Raw genomic sequence first — 20,812 nt, 5'->3', positions numbered from 1 at the left:
TAAGTGCAATGATTTTTTTCTTCCCTCCAAAGGAAAGTCTCAAAATGAGGTGAGTGAAAAAAAAATCTCCTTTTAATTTCTTGGCTGTGGTGTTCCTTAAACTGAATTATGAAAGTTCTAGGAGATTCACTAGTAAACGCTGCTCTCCTGGCCAGCACATTTCTCTAGCAAAGATAACTTGATTTTTATCTTTGTTAAATTAAGTTTAACAAATATTTATTGAGCACCCATTACATCCAAGGTAGTATGTCATGAATTATAGAGAAGTCAGGTCTAAAATAGACCTAGCCTTCAGATTTTTTTCTGTTTGGAAAAATGACAATGGAGAATTCATTAAGACAAGTAGACACATTAACAGATAACTCTAACAGAGGGAAAATAATATAAGGAACACACACACTAAAAAGTATTAAAGAAGGTGTCTTAGTCTCTTGGGGCCGTTGTAACAAAATTCCATTGCCTGGTACTTAACTTACAAGCACAGACATTTATTCCCTTATGATTCCGGAAGCAATAAATCTGGGATCAGTATATCCACACAGTTGAACTCTGATGAGAACCCTTTTTGAGTTACATATTGACAACTTGTTATCTGGGCACTTGGCAGAGGCAGAGATAGAAAGTAAGTTCTCTGTGGTCTCCTCTTAAGAGGGCACTGATCCCATTCCAGGGCTCCATTCTCTTGACCTTATTTAACCCTAATTACCTCCTAAAGGCATCATCCAAATACTACCACACTGGTGGCTAGGAGTCTCAGTCTATCTGAATTTTGGGAGGTACAGCCATTCAAGCCAGAAGCAGAAGGAGAGAGCACATCAGTTTTATTTGAAAAGATTCATTAGATCATTTGAAAATACCATGCTCTGCCCATGGCTCAGTCCTATATCAAGGAGGTAATCAAACGTAAGCAAAATGAACAAACATAACACAGGATCAGCTTGAATGGCAAATCTTTTTTCCTCCCAATACCATATTTTTCTACCTTCACACCAATAAGTGAAAGTGTCATACTTCTCTCTTAGAAGGAAGACAAAAGCAAAACATGATATTTTGTTTTAATTTGCATTTTCCAAATGAATGAAGAAATGAAAAATATCTTGAATCTCATATTTGTTTTCATTCACATCTCTATTGCAGGTCACCTATATTCTTTGATGTTTTTCTCTATTTTCTATTTGTCTTTACCTTATTCACTTGTAGTGATCTTTTATTTATTCTTAAAACTAGTTCCTTATCACATATACGAAAAAATGTTGTTTTTACACTTTGTTTATGGAGTATTTGCTTTGTGGAGTCAAATTTATCTGCCTTTCCTTTAGTGGGTTTTGCTTTGTGATTTCTTTATTTTTTTGAAGCATTCTTTTCTTATCTCAAGTTCATATTTTCTGAATATTTTCTACATTTATTTCAACATGTTTTTTTCTTGGTGAAGTCTCATTTTTCACATTTTTGTCCTGAATTTGTTTTTGTATGGTGTGAAATAGTAATCTAATTTCCATTTGCTTTCCTTGTGGAAAGTCAATTGTCTCGACACCATGTATTATATAGAATGTTTTTCCCCTACTGATTTTGATGTCCCATCAGTAACAAACCAAGGTCCATGCCTAAGTTGCTATTCCACTGATCTACTTATAAATTCCTCCCCAGTGACATGTTGTTTTCAGCCCAATAGGTTTGTACGAAATATCTGGCAAATCAGACACCTTCTTTATTATTCTTTTTTTCCCCAAAATTGTCTTAGCTTATTATGCATCTTTTTCCATCCATATGAATACTAAGATGACTTTGCAAAGTGTCAAAACATTCTTGAGATTTTGGTTGGAAATCCATTAAGTTTATAGCTAATTGAAGGGTGGGGTGAGGAGTAATTTACATCTTAAATACTGAGTCCTTCCATCTACAAATATATCTTTCATCTATATATTTAGTTCTTCTTTTATGAACATTTCCATTAAGACCATGTATATTTTTATTATGCCATCCCGAAGGTATACTCTATTTTTATTAATCTTATAAATGTCATTTGTACTACATATCTTTTCTTTTATTGTGGATTTATCAATTTATCTATGCAACCCCTACCTTGGCCTTTAATTCTAGGTTATATATTTAGGTTCAGATCCTTTGTAGGTTTTTCCCTTTTTTATATGAAAATTTTCTGTTTATTCTTTACATTTCTTCATCTTATATTCTATTTGGTTACTAGTTTTCAAGTATCTCTTTCCCCTTCATTTTATTTTAGTCTTACTGTGATCTAATTTCTTCTATACTGCATATTGGTGAATGGTTGTTTAGTTGTTTCTAACTTTCTGCTCGACCTCATATCTCTTCATTCTCAGCAATTGAAAACAAATCATCAAATGCTTCCCTTTTAGCAGGTCCGACTTTGGGGGGAGAAAGTCCGAACAATAATAGTGAGTTTTTTGCTGAAATATTCAATGTAATCAAAGTAAAGTGAAATTTATCAGCTACAGAAGTGGGGTGGAGGGCTGGGGAGGTGAGGGGGTGGGGGGAAGTATACTGTGATTCTTGTTGGTGGGATATGTGCACTGGTGAAGGGATGGGTGTTCGAGCATTGTATAACTGAGACGTAACCCTGAAAGCTTTGTAACTTTCCACATGGTGATTCAATAAATTAATTAATTAATTTTAAAAAGATTCTACCTTTTATTAGTAAGTCTTAATATTTTTCTTTTGTCTTGATTACCAAAGTACTTACACAGCACTTAGAATTTCTTCTCTTTCAATAACAAACACCTGCGCTGAGAATGCCTCTAAGAATAAGGGAATCTGGGGCCAAAGCGATAGCACAGCAGGCAAGGCATTTGCTTTGCACGTGACGGACCTGGGTTCAATCCCCGGCATCCCATAGGGTCTCCCCAGCACCGCCAGAAGTAATTCCAGAGTGCATGAGCCAACAGTAACCCCTGTGCATCGCCAGGTGTGACCCAAAAAGAAAAAAAAAAGGAATAAGGGAATCTAGTATTTTGCTTTATGAGAACTCAGAAGTTCAGATGTAGGCAGGTTCCAGGTCAATATGAAGAGTGACACCATGATCAAGGGCCAGGGACTTTTCCATTTCACCCTTCTCCACCTTCAGCTTTATCCTCACCATTTTACCCTCATTGCTAAAAAGAGACGGCTTGGGTGAGAGCGGTTACGTGTGTCCAGCATAAAGAGAAACGCCTCTCCCCTAAGACCATCAAAAGTAAATTATTCCCTCAGTCAGGTTATACCAGCTTGGAGCACAGGCAACCCACTTAGCTTCCCCACAGCAGTCTCCAGAACTCTCATTTGCTTGGCCGTGACAAATCACGTGTGCTAGACATGGATGTTCAGACCTTGCTGTCTATACTGTTGTAACTTACTTCTACCTTTATATCTGCTGTTTCCTATTTGCTGTGTTTTCACACTATTATATTTTTTTTCTTGACGTAGTTTTTGTGTAGTTTTGTGTATTTCTATTTTTTGTATATTTCTATTTGCTTTATTTTTCTTTTGCTCAAAGCTATATAGTCTATGTTCCTTTAATATTTGTATCTAAATTTATATACGTATACATGTAAATTGTAAGTGTCTTGTCAAAGATAATTTTTTTATTGAATCACTGTGAGATACAGTTACAAGCTTTCATGTTTGAGTTTCAGTTATACAATGATCAAACACCCATCTTTCCACCAGTGCACATTCTCCACCACCAATATCCCCAGTATACCCCCTCCTTTTCCCACCACTCCCTATCTCTATGACAATTTCCCCTATACTTTCTCTCTACTTTGGGGGATTATGGTTTGCGATATAGACACTGAGAAGCTATCACATTTGGTTCTTTATCTACTTTCAGCACACATCTCCCATCTCAAACGATTCCTCCAACCATCATTGACTTAGTGATCCCTTCTCTATTCCAGCTGCCTTCTCCCTCAGCTCAAGAGGCAGGCTTCCAACTATGGAGAAATATTCCTGGCCCTTGTGTTTACTGTCCTTAGGTGTCAGTCTCATATTATGTTTTTTATATTCCACAAATGAGTACTTCTATGTCTGTCCCTCTCTTTCTGACTCATTTCACTTAGCATGATACACTCCAGGACCATCCACTTATAAGCAAATTTCATGACTTCATCTTTCCTAACCGCTGTGTAGTATTCCATTGTGTAGATGTACCAAAGTTTCTTTAATCAGTCATCTCTGTTCTTGGGCACTCGGGTTGTTTCTAGATTCTGGCTATTCTGAACAGAGCTGCAATGAACATTCTGGTGCAGATGTCATTTCTGCTGTGCTTTCTTACACCCTCGCGATATATTCCCAGAAGTGGTATTGCAGGGTCATATGGAAGCTCAATTTCAATTTCTAGTTTTTGAAGGACTGTCCATATTGTTTTCCAAAAAGGCTGAACCAGTCAGCATTCCCACCAACAATGAAAGAGGTTCCCTTTCCCCCCACATTTGTGCCAGCACTGGCAGTTCTTGTTCTTTTTGATGTATGTCAGTCTCTGTTGTGTAAGACATCCCATTGTTGTTTTGATTTGCAAAGATTAAAATTAATAAACATTAACACCTTCTTTGTAAACGAAGCCAGGGCCTTATAATTTAACTTCTCAGGATTCTCTCATCCAACTGCCCTACTCTTGTGCTATTATGCTTTATTTGTTTGCTTGATATTTGGTTTATTTAGGTTCTATTTTTATCTTCCTTCCTTCCTTCCTCCCTTCCTTCCTTCCTTCCTTCCTTTCTTCTTTCCTTCCTTCCTTCCTATTTCATCCTCCTGAATATATTCCCATAAAAGTGTATCATTTAGTAATCTTTTTAGTGAATATAATCCATTATTGATTGTTGCTGTAGACAATGAATGTCTTTATCTTACCTTCACTCTTCCATTTAAAATTGTAAATATTTAAAACAAGCATCTGATATAAATTCAGGAAGTGTAAAATACACTTAATCTGAAATGACAGGCTGGATCATTTTAGATTTTTAGGTCCCAAATTATTTGTCCTTAGTACTTTGAAAATATATTCCACTTGACAAATACTATTGATGAGTAAGTAGAGTGCTACCAATCTTTTTTTTAAAATTTTTTAAAAATTTTATTGAATCACCGTGAGATAGTTACAAGCTTTCATGTTTGGGTTACAATCTCACAATGATCAAACACCTATCCCTCCACCAGTGCACATTCCCCACCACCAATATCCTGGGTATACTCCCCTTCCCCACCCTCCCCCTGCCTCTATGGCTGACAATATTCCCCATACTCTCTCTCTACTTTTGGGGAGTATAGCTTGCAAGACAGACACTGAGAGGTCATCATGTTTGATCCATTATCTACTTTGGGCATGCATCTCCCATCCCAACTGGTTCCTCCAGCCATCATTTTCTTAGTGATCCCTTCTCTATTCATCTGCCTTCTCCCCTCCGCTCATGAAGCAGTCTTCGAGTGATACCAATCTTATTCTAAAATTATACTTTGTTTTATTTTTCCTCTACTGGCTTTTAGAATTTCTTATTATATAATCTGATTTGGACTAGTAAAAGTCTAGGTATAGCAATTGGAGATATGGTACAAAAGATAGGGCACGTGCCTTACATGCAGCCAACCTAGATTCAATCCCCTGCAACACATCTGATCTCCTGAACCCTGCTTAGAGTGATCCTGAGCACAAAGCCAGGAATAAGCCCTGATCACAGCCAGATGTGGCCCCAAAATAAAATAGTCTAGGTATAACATTAACCTGTAATTTGGGGGCTTGTTTTTTTTATATTTTTTGCTATTGTTATCAGGGTGTTTGTTTGGGGGGGGGGTGTAGTGGGGCACACTGACCTGTGCTCATGAACCATTCTTGGCTTTGTGCTCAGGGGCCATATGCAATGCCAGGAATTCAAGCCTGGGCCAGCCATACCATAGCAAGCTCTATTGTCCTCTACCTTCTCTCTGGCCCTAATTTTTCCTATTTTAGCCTCCCCGCTGGCCAATATTACAGCTTTTCTGCCCAAGCACTATGGATTTGATGAGTTCCAAACTTCACTGTTTGATTATGTAGGTTTTAGGGTCACACTCTGTGGAGACAGCAGTGTTTGGGGGCCACTACCAGCTCTTCATTCTGGGGCCATTCCAAGTGGAGCTCAGGGGTCCAGGCAGGAGAACAAACCCAGGAATCATGTGTGCAAAGCTCGAACTTGGCCTGTGGAGACCTCTCTTCCCTCCCCCTCGCTCCCCACACCTCACCCTCGACACAAACACTTGTTTACCTTTTCATACTTCCTGCTCCTCACAAGGAAGACTGACATGGCCTGTTCCACCCTTGGACGGGGGCAGCAGCTCATTCCAGGCTATATTCCCTAGCCATGGGCAGCAATGCTGTCCCCGCAACCTGCAGTTCCCCTTTCCTATGCAAAAACAAGGACGATGAGGTTCATTTCTTTTCTTTCTATCTTTTTTTTTTGCAATTCTAGTACTTTAATAGTTGCAAAGATCTATTTACAATATCCAGAATCTGAAAAAAACCCAAGTGCCCGAGAACAGATGACTGGTGAAAGAAACTCTGGTACATCTCACACAATATACTATGCAGCTGTTAGAAAAGATGAAGTCATGAAATTTGCATATAAGTGGATTGACATGGAGAGTATCATGCTAAGTGAAATGAGTCAGAGAGAGAGAGAGGGACAGACATAGAATGACTGCACTCATTTGTGGAATATAAAGTAACATAATGGGAGACTAACACCCAAGGGTAGTACTAATAAGGGCCAGAAGGATCACTCCATGGCTTGGAGCCAACTTCTCATGCTGAGGGAAAAGGTGGCTGAGATAGAGAAGGGATCATCAAGTAAATGATGCTTGGAGGACTCGATCAGGTGGGAGATGCGTGCTAAAAGTAGACTATGTATAGACCAAACATGATGACCACTTAGTACCTGCTTTGCAAATCATAATATCCCAAAAGAGAGAGAAAATAAAGGGAATGTTTCTGCCACAGAGGCAGGGAGATGGGGGAGGTGGTGGGAGGGATACTGGGAACATTGGTGGTGGAGAATGGGCACTGGTGGAGGGATGGGTACTTGATCATTATATGACTGAAATGTAATCATGAAAGTATGTAAGTCTGTAATTGTATCTCATTGTTATTCATTAAAATTTTTTTTAATTTTTAAAAAATAGTTGCAAAGGGGCCGGAGCGATAGCACGGCGGATAGGGCGTTTGCCTTGCACGCAGCCGACCTAGGTTCGATCCCTGGCATCCCATATGGTCCCCCAAGCACCACCAAGAGTAATTCCTGAGTGCAAATCCAGGAGTAACCCCTGAGCATTGCTGGGTGTGACCCCCCAAAAAAAAGCAAAAAAAAATAGTTGCAAGGATGACTTATTTGTGACATTTATACCAATCGATTAATAATATTTTGTTGGTTTGCCATTTTTTAAATTAAGTAAAATATACAGAAAACCAACAAATATACTAACTTTGGGATTTTTTGTTTCTAAAATTATTTTTAAACACATTTACTGTGTTTTTATTTATTATTATCAACATTTATTAATTATTTTATTTATTTTTAACACCTTGAGATACACAGTTACAAAGCTGTTCATGATCAGGTTTCAGTCATGTAATGTTCCAACACCCATCACTCCACCAGTGTACATTTCTTTTTCCCACCACCAATGACCCCAGCTTCCCTCCCACCACTCACAGTCCCAACCCAACCCAGCTTGATTCTATGGCAGCTCTCTCTCTCTCTCTCTCTCTCTCTCTTTCTCTCTCTCTCTCTCTCTCTCTCCACCCTCCCCCTTTTCAGATAATATGGTTTGCAATAAAAATACTGAGAGGTTATTATGTTTGTTCCTTTACCTACTTTCAGCATGCAGTTTTTATCCAGAGTGATCATGTTCGATTATCACTGCCATAGTGATTCCTTCTCTGTCCCAACTGTCTTCTCTACCACCATCTGATGCAGGCTTCTAACCATGGACCAATCCTCCTGGCCCATGTTTTTACTGTCCTTGGGTATTAGTCTCATATCATGTTGAGTGAAATGAGTCAGAAGGAGAGGGACAGACATAGAATGATTGCACTCATATGTAGGAGTTCATTTCTAGCTCAAAACCTCATTCCGGGAGTTAAAATCAGGGGATTTTTCTCCCCAGTACAAAGCTGTGCTCCTCACTCTGTCCTCAAGATCATGACCAGCCTCTACTGCCTCAAGTGGTACAGGACACCCTAGGGAGGGTGGTTTTGCATCCAGTCCAACCACTCCACGTTCCTTTTTGTTTCTAACACTACAGAGCTTCTTTTGTGCTTTTTCAGCATGCTTTTTACATTTTTGTTTCTTATTCTTTTTTTTTCTTTGCATACAGATCTCTCCTGGTGGTGTCAGGCCAGTGCTGAGACACCATGTGGTGGTGAAAGATGGGATCAAACTCAGGATGTTGTATGTGCCGGGCACGTGATCAACCACTTGCAGTATTTCCCAGCAGTTGTACTTCTTTTAGTTACATTTTTAAAACCTGTTTCTTCCCAACACTTTGATAAATTTAGTCTCTGAATTTCATGTCTACACTCAACCCATCTACTTGCTGAATAAGCTCCATGGTACTTAACGTCACCAAAACTGGAAACCTAGGTGACACACAGGATCCACCCCACCAACTCCCTTCTCATTCACTTACAAAACTGATTCATTCTCTCCCTAAAGGTCTTCCAATATTATGCCCTCCTCCTTTTTTTTCATCGTTAGTCTTATTTATTTTTTTCTTTTGTTCTTTTTTTCAATCTGCCTGCCACAACATATATAAGCTGTAACCTACAGAATAGGGGGCATCCAACTTTCTACTTGACACTACATAACCACCCTGATTCATTCCCATATCCTTGACTTTGAAAACAAATCCACCTGCTTTCCTCACTGAGGGATTATTTATTTTGGGTTGACACATGATTGCCTCACATCTGGTGCTAGTCAAAAGTCCTATATCACCCAAATCTCTCACTGCTCTCTTGGTTTTTTTCCCACTTCTGTTTCTTTTTTAATCTTTATTAGTGAATCACTGTGATGTATAGTTACAAACTTATGAACTTTTATGTTTGTATTTCAGTCATACAGTGATTGTTTACATCCCTCCACCAGTGCCCATTCTCCTCCACCAATGTTCCCAGAATCCCTCCCACCACTCCCACCACAAGCCCCAGCACCCCACCCTGCCTCTGAAGTAGGGCATTCCCTTTTGTTCTCTCTTGTGTTGGATGTTGTAGTTTTATGCCCTCTTCCTTAATCACCTCTAATATGGTCAAAGCTAGTTCCTCACTTAAGCTACCCGACATATTTACCTGAAAGTCCTTCTACTAACAGACTTTGGAGTTTATCTTACAGTTAGGGTTGTTTGCCTTTCACCTCCTAATTGCTCTCTTCAGTCACCCCCATGACAACTTGTACACTAACAACAAATTAACACATTCTTATATACTTTATTTCTTAATAATGGCATTTTATTATCATGAGTATTAACTTATTCCCAAATCATACTGTGCAAAAAATAGTTCTATTATGGTATAAAAACTATAAAAGAAAGAAAAACACCAAAAGAAAAACATAATTCCAAAATTAATCTTGTGTGGGAAGATTTTTCTTAGGCAAGATGCAACACTTACAATGACAGAAAAAGAAGTTCTTAGATATTATGTTATGTAAATCTTAAGTTTTCTTATAATTAACATTAAAAGATAAGTGCCAGATTAAAAGAAATTTTAAAGTATTACATATGAAAATCACAAAAGACTAATATGTGATGTATATAAAATTTAAAATAAAATAGAGAATTCCAATTTTTTAAATGGATAAAGTATAAAATAGGGAATAATAAATCAAACAGGTAATACACACAGGAAAAAGATCCTCGGCCTTGTTATCAACAAAGATGGATATCCTCTAATGAAATATGCCCCTAAGTATTAGAAAAAATATAAATATTGATAAATTTATTCAAAGTATAAATATAGAAATAAATCACTGAGGCAATTTTGGAAGTAATTTCTGGCAAAATATCTTCAGCTGTTTAAATGTTATACTCTTTGATCCAACAATCGTACTTCAAGACATCTTAAAGAAAAACATGTATTTTGGCTATTGTGAACAGTGCTGCAATGAACATATAGGTACAGAGGTACAGATGTCATTTCTACTGTGCTTTTTTGCATCCTTGGCATATATTCCCATAAGTGGTATTGTGGGGTCATATGGAAGTTCAATTTCTAGTTTTTGAAGGACTGTCCATATTGTTTTCCAAAAAGGCTGGACCAGTCGGCATTCCCACCAACAGTGAAGGAGCGTCCCTTTTTCCCCACATCCACACCAGCACTGGTTGCTTTTGTTCTTTTGAATGTGTGCCAGTCTCTGCGGTGTGAGATGATATCTCATTGTTGTTTTGATTTGCATCTCCCTGATGACCAGCAATGTGGAGCATTTTTTTATGTGCCTTTTGGCCATTTGTATTTCTTTTTTGAGGGAACTTCTGTTAATTTTTTCTCCCCATTTTTTGATGGGGTTGGGGTTTTTTTTTTCTTATACAATTCTGCTAGTGTCTTGTATATCCTGGATATTGACCCCTTATCAGATGTGTGTTGGGTAAATATTCTTTCCCATTCAGTGGGCTCTTTTTGTATTTTGGTCACTGTTTCTTTTGAAGTGCAGAAGCTGGTTAAACAAACTTTGGTACATCTACACAATGGAATACTATGCAGGTGTTAGGAGAGATGAAGTCATTAAATTTGCTTATAAATGATTAGACATGGAGGGTATTATGCTAAGTGAAATGAGTCAGAAAGAAAGGGACAGATATAGAAGGATTGCACTAATTTGTGGAGTATAGAATAACATCACATGAGGCTGACACCCAAGGACAGTAGATACAAGGGCCAGGGGGATTGCCCCATAGCTGGAAGACTGCTTCATGATCGAAGATGAAAAGGCAGATGGAATAGAGAAGGGATCACTAAGAAAATGATGGCTGAAGGAATCAGTCAGGATGGGAGATGTTTGCTGAAAGTAAATAATGGACCAAACATGATGACCTCTCAGTGTCTGTGTTGCAAGCCATAATGCCCAAAAGTAGAGAGTATGGGGGAATATTGTCTGCCATAGAGGCAGGGGGAGGGTAAAAGGGGGGTATAGCTGGGATATCGGTGGTGGGGAATGTGCACTGGTGGAGGAATGGGTGTTTGATCATTGTGTAATTGTGACCCAAACATGAAAGCTTGTAACTATCTCACAGTGATTCAATAAATTTTTTTTAAAAAAGAAATACATGCATTTGTGTACAAAAGTTTATGTACAAATTAATCTTGAAGTCTTCTTATAAAAGCAAATACTTAGAAAGTGGTTAAAGTAGGTCTATGTAATATGGAATAATCCATCTGGAATATTCATCTATTCTATGAAGTCATTATAAAGAATGACAAATCCAACTATGAAAATAGTTCCAGAATATTTTGAGACATAAACCTGAAAGCTTTGTAACTTTCCAGATGGTGATTCAATATAAATAAATAAATAAATAAATAAATAAGGGGTAAAAAATTCTAAAACCACTTAATGGGCATGGATTGACTTGCATTTATGTTAATTAACAAATATGAGTCACACATATATGCACACAAATGTATGAATAAGTATTGATATGTGCATGGATACACACAAATGCTTAGAAAAATAAATGGAAAAGAATAAAACAAACTTATTGAGAGGAAACATCAATTGATGAGATTAGTGAGAAAACAGGGTTCTCTCTGTATATCTGAATGTTTTAATCCTTTTAATAGAAACAGATGCATGTAACACACATTTTCAAAAACTAAAACTGAGTTTTTTAAATGCTGGAAGAATTAGAAGAAAAATTTAATCAATTGGAATCCCATAATAGCCTTTCTTAAATGAAAAACTGTTCAAGGTGTTACTATGTTTGGTTCTGACAGCTGTGTGGGAAAAGCTATTCCAAGGCTCTGCCCAGGTTTCTTGTGCTTGCAAGCCAATTTTTGGCCTTTCTTGACTTGTCCCTCTGTGGGTGTCTGTCTCCATAGTTCCCCATTTAATAAAGCCACTAGTCACACTGGATTGAGGCCTCACCCTTTCATAGCATGACTACATCAAAACTTGATCAAACGTATCAACAACAATGTTATTTCCAAATAAAGTTACATCCTGTGATATTGGGGGCTTAGAACAAAATGCAGCTATGGGCACACATCACTTAACCCATAACACATAATCTCTTAGCTTATAATACAGAGCAGGATGAGTATCCCACTGAACTCAATTTGGGCAAATTCTGCTAGAACAGATTCTGTGTCACAAGGCTCTTCCAACTGAGGACTAAAGATAGTATATTCACTAGCTGATCCCTAGAATGCACCAAGCAATCAAGGAAAGAAAATACTGTGATGACAGTTTTACAAATAAGAATACAAGATACTACTCATTTAGGACACTTGCCTAAAGTGAGCTGTGATTCAAACGAAGGTCTGACTCACTCCTAAGCTGCATCTTTCTCTCCACTCCAACTCACTGCTTCCCAGAAGAAGATGACCGTCATTAAAGTGAGATCCTTGCTGTGGAAATAATGGTGTTATTTTTCCACCTCTCACTAATGTCTAATCCATACTGAAAAGTGGATGAGACTTGAAACACAGCAAAGGCAACAAGGCTTCCTTCTCATCGTTGGAATAAATCTGTTTAATACGTATGCAGCACTCCTAGTTAAATGTTTACCTTTTGAACTCTACACTGAAGGAAATGGTTTCCTGGAGCTTTGGCTAATCTTTTAGCAAACTGTCAAACTAAAAACTTGGGTGCTTCTTGATGAGGATTTTAACGGCACTATTGATTATAGTGCAGCTAGAAACCATTTTCAGTCTTATCTTCATATGATTTAATTGACATTGAGAGGTATTTTAATTGAAACGTTAGACTTCCTCAGTAGAACTACCCTTTGTTTCTAGCAAGGCAATCTAGCTTTTATGCTTTTAATCGCCATCTGTTGTTCAATAAATGTCAAATCGTTCCTAATGGTCTCTCTAAGCATAGGGTTGGTTTCTTTTTTTAATTTGCTTTTGTACTCAGTGTTCGTTATGGGCAAATGAGTCCTTGCCGTAAAAGAGTGCCATTTCTCATGGTGCTTCAGTACCGTTAGAAGGAAGAAGTGATTAGAAATAAAGAGACAAGAGAAATGCTTCTTTTTTTTTTTTAATTCTTCTCGGCAGTGAGGAGATTTAGAAGGTCTATAAAATGTTTCCTCTCAGTAGTGCTGGTGATTTTAGTCCCATTCAAATCATAAAAGGAATAGAGACCTCCTAAATTCTTGGAGTTGCTTGAATTGTCTAAAATGGTTGAGGCTAATCTACAGAAGAATGTAGGTAATTGAGAAAATACATTAGATGTAGTCAAGTTCAAGATGAACCAAGGAGCTCTTGGCTTCATCAAAAGACATTTTGGTTTGCTCTGGTTTGGTTCAGTTTGGTTACTTTGTGTGTATTGTATGAGGATAAATCAGAAGCTATTATCTGGGACCTTCACAAGGACCACCCAGAGTGGACTCTAAATGAAGATAAGCCTTTCTCTGAAAGGGGAGGAAGAAGATGGCCGGTGACTACAAATGATGCTCAGTAATGAATGGGAAGGCAACAATCTCCCAGAGGGATGTAGAAAATGATGGTGAAAAATGTATGAATTTTCTGCTGTTGCTCATTAGCTTCCCCAGTCTCACCACCATCCACAAAAGATCATTTTCCGAAGTTAAGAAAACAGATGACAATGGCTCTTCAGAGCTCAGAGAAACTCTGAAGCTGAGGAATAAATAGTTTCTGGGAAGAAGGGAGGGGGCTTTCTTTGACTCTTGTGTGTATAGGGTCACAATCATCCTTCTAGCCAAGAAATAAGCTTGAGTATATGGATCAGGATTTGAAATATTCTCCATGGGGTGAGAGAAGTATATTCTACGAGGTAATTAGGATTGGTTGAAATACAGGGCTATAAATGGGGACTGGGATGATTTTACAAGAAACAGATCATAACTCAACATTCTAATGACTTTTTCTTTGCAGAAGGTCAGCAATGCTATTAACAAGGGAAGTGGGCCTGCAGAGTTCTCCATCCCAGACTGTGACTGAACTTTGAACAAAGTACCTCCATCAGGACCGCGACTCTAATTACCTGCACAGGCTGCCTCTGCTCAGGAGCAAATGCTGAGAAGGGCTAAATAGGCATCTGGGTTTCTGTCTGCCCTTTGCACCCTTTCAGCTTGTCGTTCCCAAAGGGATATGAATAAAGATGCTGAAAAGTTCATTATTTCCCCTGGCATTTGACCAAAACTACCCTGAATTATTAAAAGATTAAGGTCAGTTCCCAGTCCTATCTCCCACCAGCTTAAGTAGAAATACATGATGTTAATCTTATATTAGCAACACAACTGCACCCTAAATTAAGAAGGAATCTCTGGGAAACAAATGGGAATCCTCAGATTCTTTGGATAAGTAATACAAAGACCTAATTTTATTATTTAAAAAAGGCCATACTAGGGCACTTGGGTTGTCTCCAGATTTTGGCTATTGTGAATAACGCTGCAATGAACATATAGCTACAGATGTCGTTTCTACTGTGCTTTTATCATCCTTGGCATATATTCCCAGAAGTGGTATTGTGGGGTCATATGGAAGTTCAATTTCTAGTTTTTGAAGGACTGTCCATACTGTTTTCCAAAAAGGCTGGACCAGTCGGCATTCCCACCAACAGTGAAGGAGCGTCCCTTTTTCCCCACATCCACACCAGCACTGGTTGCTTTTGTTCTTTTGAATGTGTGCCAGTCTCTGCGGTGTGAGATGATATCTCATTGTTGTTTTGATTTGCATCTCCCTGATGACTAGCGATGTGGAGCACTTTTTCATGTGCCTTTTGGCCATTTGTATTTCTTTTTTGAGGGAACTTCTGTTAATTTTTTCTCCCCATTTTTTGATGGGGTTGGGGTTTTTTTTCTTATACAATTCTACTAGTGTCTTGTATATCCTGGATATTGATCCCTTATCAGATGTGTGTTGGGTAAATATTCTTTCCCATTCAGTGGGCTCTTTCTGTATTTTGGTCACTTTCTTTTGAAGTGCAGAAGCTTCTTAGTTTGATGTAGTCCCACTTGTTTATGTTTGCTTCCACTTGCATGGTCAGTGCTGCTTCATCCTAAAACATACTTTTAGCTTCAATGTCGTGGAGAGTTCTGCCTACTATGTACTTTATAGATTCATGACTGATATTGAAGTCTTTAATCCACTTTGATCTGACTTTTGTGCCTGCCCAAAAGGAGAGAGAGAGTATGGGGACTATTGTCTGCCATGAAGGGTAGAAAAGGGAAGGTACACCAGGGATATCGGTGGTGGAGAATGTGCACTGGTGGAGGGATGGGTGTTTGATCATTGTGTGATTGTAACCCAAACAAAAAAGCTTGTAACTATCTCACAGTGATTCAATAAAATTTGGAAAAAAAAAACATACTTAATTTAGTCCTATACTAAGTCACTCCCTGGTGGGGAGTTTCTTTTTCTCCTAGTTTCCAATAAAATTTTCTGTTTTATAAAATAAAATAAAATCCCCAGACCCAGAGGAATCTCTCCCCCCCCATAAAAAGGAGATGAGACTTAACCTTTCTTCGTTCCTCTCTTGATCTGTCCTCTGTCCCAAGACATATACCAACATGCTGGCATGGACTTTATTTCCTCCATGGGACTTAGAAAGGGACCCATCTTCAGTAATTCCTCTGTCTGGAAATACAAAACTGCATCATTTCATATCAGCCCATCTTATATGTTATTTGTGTGCACATCTCCTCCATTGCTCATTTAGGTTGAGTCTAAAGTATTATTTAGAATATGTTCTATTTTTGTTTCTCCACTCCCCTCCATATTTCAACACTTAAAATAGTGCCCAGAATCTCCATTACTAACTCCTTTGAAAATAAATAAAAATCATAAATGAGGAGTTTACAGAGAGACCCCAGAGAAAATGTGACCATATTGCAAATTGAATATCTTCCAAATTTTTTTGCTCTTCCACAGTTGAGTCCAGGAAATTTGGGCTAAAGGAGATACCATTATCCCCTTCTTTCATCCTATTCATTTTCTCTAGAAAGTTCTATACTGTTATTTCTTTTGGGGTTTTATCCCTAACCATGGATGAATTTGACCCTTGGCCTCTCCTTCTCCAAGTCCAGGGCACAGTAACTACCAGACTCAAACCAGTCAGACAGGTAACCACCAGTCCACAAACCTGCAGATACAATTGTAGGTCCCCATGAGATTACTTCATCAAACTGACATATCTGATCACTGCTCACTGGATTCAAAGTCAAAGCCAAAGTCATAAGGAACAAGAGGCAAATGCGCCTTTACATATCTTACAGTCAGATTTTCATGCCCTCAAGTCCTGATTCCTATGACAGGATTTTATCTAATATTTGGCTACACATATTATATGTAAATCTTGTGATCATATCTACATACATATGATGTTCTCTTTGATACTAACACTAGGCCTATTGGGTGTATGTTGACTTATGCTGGACTTAACTCTTTTGTTTGTTTGTTTTTGGCCACATCTGGCAATACTCAGGGGTTACTCCTGGCTCTGCACTCAGGAATCATTTCATGGTGGTGCCCAAGGGACCGTATGGGATGCCAGGGCTGGAACCCACATTACCTGCATGCAAAGCAAGTGCCCTACCCATGACTACCGCAGCTCTAGCCCCATGGACCTAATTCTTATTGCTTTCAGCTTTAAATTGATAAGAGCGCTCAAAACTAGTGTTTATCAACTGTGGGCCATAGAGTCATCATATGTATGAGCTCCCAGGATATTCCAAGGAGGCCAGAGGTGAAAATTGCATAAATGGGGTGCCACAGTCTGTATAAAAGGAAGGAATAAAGATGGAAGGGTGCCAATTTTGAAAAATAATTGTGGAATGCTATTCTTCAGCACATTGTCTTTTATCTGCAGTGCACCCAACCTTGAACTCCGCATTCCCCAGACCACGAATGTTCTGCCTCAGCACAAAACCCAAAGTCTGTTTCTTTTCTGAAGTCCTGGTTCTGGATACCAAGCTATTGCACACAATATTTGGTCCTGTGACACCAAGGTAGCTATGCCAGGCGTGTCTTAATGATTCTTATATCTGTTGCCCATGAGAGGACACCAGAACAGCTTTTCCTGCCCTCCTGCTGTTACGAATTCTAAAGGTTAAGGCTTCCAGTAAATTGTGATTAAAAAAAAAAAGAATAACTGCATAATCACCTACTATATTTAGCCTGCGAGTGAATTCCCCCAGTAACCTAGCATTTCTGCCCTGCAGCCTCCAGCCCCTCAGGAGTCTTCTGTGTAGAGTAGGCGCCGCTCTCCTGGCCCAGCACCTGCATCAACACCACCGAACTCACCCCAAATAGCTGGTGTCGTGCATAATACGAGGCTGTCCAACTCCAAAAGGAAAATGACTTGCCATAAAATGGCTTGGTGAGGTGGTGTTGGTTCATAAAACAAAACTGTAGTATAAAATTCTAATGAGTCTTTTTGTTCCTTGGGCTCATATAAGGTACAGCCTATTTCTGAAATTGCTCAAGACCCTGGAGGAAACGGTCTGCCAGAGCTGGGGAAGGGACTCCACAGGCCACAGATGGCGGGATCTCTTTTCCATGTTTGCTAAGTTCCGAAAAAACCCTTTGCTCTTCCTTCCAGGCCTGTTGTACTCTTCTGTGGAATATAAAATAACAGAGTAGGAGACTAATATCCAAGAATAGTAGAAATAAGTACCAGGAGGTTGGCTCCATGGCTTGGAAGCCCGTCCCACATGCTGGGGAAAAAGGCAGCTCAGATAGAGAAGGGAACACCAAGTAAAATGTGGTTGGAGATCTTGTGTGGGAAGGGAGCTGTGTGCTGAAAGTAGACTAGAATCTGAACACAACAGCCACTCAATACCCCTATTGCAAACCACAACACCCAATTGGAGAGAGAGATCAAAAGAGAATACCCTGCCACAGAGGCAGGGTGGGGTGGGGGGGAGATGGGATTGGGGGGTGGGAGGGATACTGGGTTTATTCGTAGTGGAGAATGGGCACTGGTGGAGGGATGGGTTTGTGAACATTATATGAGGGAAAAAACAAGCTTGAAAATGTGTAAATCTGTATCTGTACCCTCATGATGACTCACTGATTAAAGAATTAAAAAATAAAAAGTAATATAAATAAATAAACTATAGCACAGCGGGTAGGGTGTTGGCCTTGAACGTGGCTGATCTGGGTTCGATTCCTCTTTCCCTCTCCGAAAGCCCGGCAAGCTACCAAGAGTATCTCGCCCGCACCATGGAGCCTGGCAAGTTACCCATGGCATATTCAATATGCCAAAAACAGTAATAACAAGTCTCACAATGGAGACATTACTGGTGCCCACTCAAGCAAATCGATGAGTAACGGGATGACAGTGACAGTGAAATAAATAAATAAATAAATAAAATAAAAAACTTATTTCTTGTAGAAAGTCTGTTACAGACACATTAAGATGCCCTGAAATTCTGGAAAGAGGAAAGCTATTTAGATCATTAATTAAGTATCAAATAAATAATGGCTAACACTTATGGAGCACATCTCAAGAACCAGGAACTGTCTGAGGTATAGCAGCTAAGTTTCACAAGCAGTGAGATAGCTTGCTAAAATTGAATACCCATTTACAGATGAGAAAAATTATGACAAAGAAAGGCTAAGAATCTTGCCCAGGGCTACAGAGGCAGTAAGTTAAAAAGCTGGGCTTTGAACTGAGGTGACCTAACTGCGGCCCAGGTTCCTAATGGCAAAATTGTCCTACCTTCCAAACACTTTCACTTCCACCACCCCTTATTGTTCAGGAAGATTGGCGCCACATGAACGTTTAGTCCTTTAGAACTGTCATTTTAAAAATTCTGCCAGCACATTAGTTGTGAATGAATGTTGGTAGCCAATGGCTCACCTGCACCGGAGGTGGGAAAACTGAAGAAGTGAAAAAGCTAGTCTCCTGCCTTAGAAAAGAAAACTAAGAGCTCACTGGGGCTTGCAAACCACTTTTCTCCATCCAGGAGGTTCACAGTGGGAAGAAGGCGGGACTTCCACCCAACAACTCCATTTTCAGCTGCCTCATGCACTGAGTGTCTGGGTAGGATTCTGCATTGAACAGAGATTCACGGCTCTAAAAGGTTTGCAAACCCCTGGAGATGGAGCAATCACCTTGGTGTCAGGATTCTTAATGGCTAAGCCTTCCCCATGACTGATTTACACAGCCCTGTACTCCCTGGAGAAGATGGGCAGGCGGGGATAGACTCGGGGGCCCGGGCAGGAGTCTGTCTGCTGGCCCCACCTCTGTGACTGTCAGCTGTCCCTGCCTGAAGCAGGGCGACTGCTCCTCAGGGAGGCCGGATAATTAGGGATGACTGTGACTTTATCTTCAGCCCAGACAGACAAGACTAAAACAAATGTTTAAGGGTAAATGGAAATAAGATGAATCTGAGAGAGCCCTCCAGCAAGTACAATTTGGAAATCCATTTCTTCCCTTGTCTTCCCAATTCCTTAATTCAGGTGCGCAGTGTCCTCCTGGGATCCTCATGCTATTTCTTACCTGCCTGTCTGGGCCCCAAGAAGTGCTTAAGATCCAGGCCTACACTCAGAATCAAACGCACACCTAGACAGTTCAAGCCAGACCAGTTCCAAGCACCCAGGTAGACAGTTTACTCAGGGGATGTGTCTCAGCCGAATTTCTGTGCATCAGGGAACTGGAGCTCCCCACTGACATCCGCACGCTGAGCAGAAATCAGATCATTTCTGTTCCAGGGAGATTCACAGGCTCCAGGGAGGCCCCAAAGCATAGCGGTGGGGATAGACCACCTGGGACATACCTCAATAATGTTGCTTACAGTCAGTGGAATTGAGGAGGCATCACAACCCAATCTCTGCCTCAGCTTTATCATCTGTATGATGGGAAAATCCATAATGCCTATTGGTGGAATTGTTGTTTTAGGCATGAAGTGCTTAAGACAGTGCCTGGCATGTGGCAAGAGTTCAATAAGCATCGGCTATATACAGTGAGCAAAGCGCTTGCCAGGACCCCTGTGTGCGTGGCAGCGCACTCCTAATTCCACTCGGCTGGGGCCGCCACTGCTGCAGAGTGCAGATGGCCATAGTTAAACCAAAAGATTAGCAGCCGGCCTTGTTGGAGACAATCAGAAGTTCCAAGGTTCCTGGGGGAGGCTAGCACTTCATTAGGTTTTCTTCCCGGCATAACTTAAAATTGAAAACGCTGCCTGGAGCATCTCGCAATCAGAACAAATATTCTTCATTTATTCACCACGTAGTTATTGAGCACATCTTAAAAATAATAATCAACTACATATAAACTCTGCCTGTATAAATGCTGTGCTAATTGCTTTCCATCCATCCACAGCCACAGGTTAGGAAAGGAGGCAGTCTTAACATGTTTGTTTGTTTTGTTTTTAAATTTTATTAGTGAATCACCATGAGACAAAGTTACAGACTTACAGGTTTTCATGCTTACATTTCAGTCATACAATGATTAAGTACTCATCCCTCCACCAGTGCCCATTTTCCACCACCAATGGTCCCAGCATCCCTCCCACCACCCCCACCCTGTCACCTTCACCCCACCTTGCCTCTGTGGCAGGGCATTCCCATTTGCTCGCTCTCTCTTTTTTGGGTGTTGTGGTTTGCTACAGAGGTATTAAGTAGACATCATGTTCAGTCTATAGTCTATTT

Source organism: Sorex araneus, chromosome 1 (assembly GCF_027595985.1).
Source record: "Sorex araneus isolate mSorAra2 chromosome 1, mSorAra2.pri, whole genome shotgun sequence".
In the NCBI taxonomy this organism is placed as follows: domain Eukaryota; kingdom Metazoa; phylum Chordata; class Mammalia; order Eulipotyphla; family Soricidae; genus Sorex; species Sorex araneus.
The sequence above is the reverse complement of the archived record's forward strand: the minus strand, read 5'-3'. Positions refer to the sequence as shown.